Here is a 4,237-nt window from a genome sequence, read left to right as displayed (position 1 = left end):
AGTTTACCTTTCTAAGATCTACAACAGGACAGCTAATAGATATTAAGTCACAGTTAAACAGGAGCAAGTAGTAGCTCACTTCCCCAGCTTTTACTCCACTAGTACTACAAGCCCTAGCCTGGACAATTGGGAAAAATAAGGGATATCCAAATTGAAGAAATAAAAGAAGCCATATTGTCCCTGTGCATAATGTGAACCTAGGAGACTAAAATCTCCACCAAACAATTGATTAGAGTGCTCGCTTCGGCAGCACATATACTAAAATAGGAAGGATGCAGAGAAGCTTAGCATGGCTCCTGCGCAAGGATGACACGCAAGTTCGTGAAGCCTCCCATGTTTCTCCTCAATAAAAGAATAGATAAGGAAAATGTGGTACATTTACACAATGGAGTACTACACAGCAGACAAAAATAATAACATCTTGAAATTTGCAGCCAAATGGATGGAGCTAGAAAACATCATATTGAGTCAGGGAACCCGGACCCAGAGAGACAAATATCACATGTGAGTTAAAAACCACTTATGAATGGTTTTTAAACATAAAGCAAAAAAAAGCCTACAAATAACAATCCCAGAGAATGTAGACAACAATGAGGACCCTAAGATAGACACACATGGATCTAATCCACATAGGAAGTAGAAAAAGACAAGATCTCCTGAGTAAATTGGGAGCATGGGGACCATGGGAGAGGGTAGAAGGGGAAAGGGAGGAAGGGAGGGGAGGGTAGAAAAATGTAGAGCTCAATAAAATCAATAAAACAAATCAAATGATTAGAACCAGACAAATTCAGCAAAGTTGCAAGGTACAAAATCAGCACAGAAAAATCAGTAGCCGTGCTGTATGGCAATAGCAATTCATCTGAAGCAGGAATTGAGACCAGTGCTGCCTGGGAGGCTTTAGCTGAGAATCTGCAGCCCAGGCAAGCTGCGGCACATTTCTGTCTTGTTCCCTCCCTCTTGCAGTCTCCTCTGTCTTTGGAAACCTGATTATTAGTGTCTTAGGGTTGATGTGGTTGGGGGACGTCTGACTGCTGACCTTCTTGTACCTGGACATTTACATCCATTTCTAAGGTTGGGAAGTTTTCTGTTATCTCCTTGAATAAGCTTTATAATCCTTTGGCCTTTTCTGAGATAAGATCTCACATGGTCAAGGCTGGCCTCTCTATATCACCTGAGAGAAAAACCTCAGACGATGAATTCTCGCCATCACACTGCCCTGTGGGCATGTCTGGGGGGATTGTCTTTATTCTTAGTTGATGTAGGATGGCCTGCCTCATTGAAGGAGACACTAATTCCCTGGATGAATGGCCCTGACTTGGATAAGAAAGCTAGTGACCCGTGACCCTGTTTGCAGAAGTCAGCTAACAGGGGATGTCATCCACGGTCTCTGCTCTGCTTCTTTGGCTGTGAAAGTTTTTCCATAGGAGGTAAGGCTGTGTGGAATAGCATAACATAGCAGCTATGCCCTGACTTCCTGAATGAGGGACTGTGATCTGGAAGTGTAAGCCAAATAAACCCTTTCTTCTTTGTTGCTTTTGGCCAGAACAGTTTATCATAGCAATAGTGTGAGACTAGAACATTGTGTCTTCTCCCCTACTGATTGTTGTCTGGTCAGTTTCTGGCACCTTCTTTTGACTATTCAGTGAAGTTGGTGTCTTGAAATCCCTGGACTTGTTCCCATGGTTGCAGAAATACCAAATGAGCTGTTTCTTGACTCTGAGTTTATGGTTCATTCCATGATCTCAGCACTGGATGACTCCCAGGTCCACACTTGCCAAGAGTCTCTTGTTAGTGTGTTATCACCTTTTAGGCACTAGAGGCAAATCCAAGATCAAGCTTGTTCCAAAACTCCCAGTTTGTGTGGTTCAGAATGAACCTGGGGATACCTCCAAAGAAGTGCATCCCCATAGACCTCTTCCAGAGCCCAGATATACACTCACTACTGGCCGATGGTCAGGCACTGTAGGATTTTTTTGTCTTAGCTCTTAGCCAAATCACAATGAGCGGAGCAACTCTAGACTCCTATTGTAATACTGATAGGTGGTAGTATTTCCCAATTGTCCTAAAACTGTGAGCCCACTGCTTGCTAAAGCTAACATGGCACTGTCACAGGGCTAAGGCCCACACTGCTAGGGATTAATTAGTGCTGAGGAAGAGTCACACATGGCCCATGATCACTTCAACCACCCAAGGAGAAGTTAATAGGAATAGAAGTCTGATAGACTGGAGTCATGTTTCTGTCAACCTAGTCCGAGGTTTGTTGCAGAGAGCCCATGTGCAGGCAGCCCTGGACATAAGGGCCATATCTGCACAGTGTTACGTTTCACTAGCCTGGCACTAAATTCTGAAATCCTATGCTTACCAACATATCTTATTCTCATTCGGTGGGGACATATGCCATGCTCTATTACCTGCGGGTGGGGATATGACAGTGTTGGTAAAGACAGACCCTTGGCCACCTAGGCTGATGTGGTGTCTGAATCACATGACCTTCACAGCTTCAGGGGACATGCAGGCCCGTGGCACCGTTGTCAGTGAAGCAGCTGAAATACAGTGCAGGGAGTACCTGGCATAGGCGCCAGTCCAGAGCTGGATACAGCTCTGGTGTGCTAGGTTGGTGTACACATGGCAGAGACAGCACCTGAATCACTTAAGCTGGCACTTAGTCACTTAATCACTAGAGCTGACACTCAACTGGGTTGCAAGGGCCTGCCCGCTATCTCAGGAGAAGCAGGAGTTCTCCAGGCTCACTCCAAGGATGGTTATGATGAAGAGTGACACTTGAGTGCACTCTACACTACATAGGTGTAACGTTCAGATGGTCTAAAGCTCTTGGTGCCCTGGCCTGCACCCAAGAATTTTCATTTATACTGGGTGATTGTCCACGGCGCAGTGGGCCTAGCTTGGGTTGCAAGACAGAGCACTCTGCTTGCCAAGGTTGGAGTATGGTTTGGAGGCAGTTGTCTGCTATTCCTAAAGTAGTCCCAGAAGTATAGTCTCTGCAAATATAGAACCCCACCCTCAGAGTTCTAGGACCCTTGTCTCGTGTTGAGTTTCACTGTGGCTGGTCTGGCAATGAGTCTCAAGTCTGATGCCTTGAGGTCATTTCCTCTCCCTTTTCTAAGCAGAAGGCCTCTCTTTGCCCTGGCCTGCTTGCGGGAAGAGCTTACTGGTTTTTTCCTGTCTTTAGTTTGCCCTTTGGCTTTGTTAGATTAAAAACGGGCACCATAGCAGAACCCTTCGTCATCATCTGGTTTCCTTATTTTGCGTCAAGGTAGTTATTCTGTGAGCAGCTTTTCAGTGTGGTGTGGCTACAGGAGGACGGCATCAAGATGATCTTATTCAGCTCCCGTCTTGCTTTACTGCGTCTGTCAGCTTTTCAACCCTGAAAGAATTTTGCAGAACTCCATCCACTCTCGTTCCCATTTACACAGCTGGTAGCTGCACTTCTTCATACATCTAAAGACTCTAGTTCCAAAGGATGTGATAGTCAGGATAGCATAAATATTGACACTCCAAAAGAAAATGCTTATATTGTACTTCCTGGAATCGAACTATCATTATGACAGTCAGAGTCATCCATTTTTAAAGTATGTGACAAGCTCTTTGACAGTCAGAAATTTTACATCATTCTTTTTGCTCCTTGAAATTATATTTGCAGTTCATTTCTCCCACGGGGTGCTATCCTGATGCTTGAAAGCCTTTTTCTACCCTGTTTCTCAGCAACAAAAATACATGCACAGATGTGTTAAGAGTTGGTTTCCTGCAACCACAAATGATTAGTGATTAGTACATATCTGAAGAAAAAACTGAGCGTGTTAGTGTATGCCTGCAATTCTAGTATTCAGGAGAATCACAAGTTCAAGACCAGCCTGTAACCTCAACAAGCACCTCTTTGAAAATAATGAAAAAAAAACTAAGGAAAGGAAGAAACTATAAATGTAAAATGTTTTGGGGAAAACCGTTTTTTTTTCTGAGTAATTGTTACAGTTTATTGCTGAGTATTAGTATTTTAAATTTTAATTCTCAATTTTATAACTAATCATTGAATTTACATTGTATCTTACACGGAATTTAGCGCAAGCAAATATCAGTTACACAATTGACACCTTGAACATATGGGCTCAACTCCAAGTGCTTGAAAAACATTTCTTCATATGGTACACAAGGTAGGCAAGGATGATTACAATCCCTGTATTAAGGAGCTTGACCAACACTACTCTCTCTCTCTCTCTTT

At 43.5% G+C, this 4,237-nt stretch overlaps 1 non-coding gene across 1 annotated transcript; it reads left to right on the top strand.

The window, feature by feature from the left end:
* The first annotated feature begins 234 nt into the window (after positions 1-234).
* On the top strand, positions 235-341 carry LOC121441265. The gene has a single exon (XR_005973446.1). It is a non-coding gene; the product is annotated as a U6 spliceosomal RNA (small nuclear RNA).
* Positions 342-4,237: the final 3,896 nt, after the last annotated feature.

The sequence above is a fragment of the Microtus oregoni genome, unplaced genomic scaffold, assembly GCF_018167655.1.
Source record: "Microtus oregoni isolate MIOR12 unplaced genomic scaffold, Mior012 000074F_005, whole genome shotgun sequence".
Classification (NCBI taxonomy): Eukaryota; Metazoa; Chordata; class Mammalia; order Rodentia; family Cricetidae; genus Microtus; species Microtus oregoni.
Note: the sequence above shows the minus strand (reverse complement) of the source record. Positions and strands in the feature narration are given on the sequence as shown.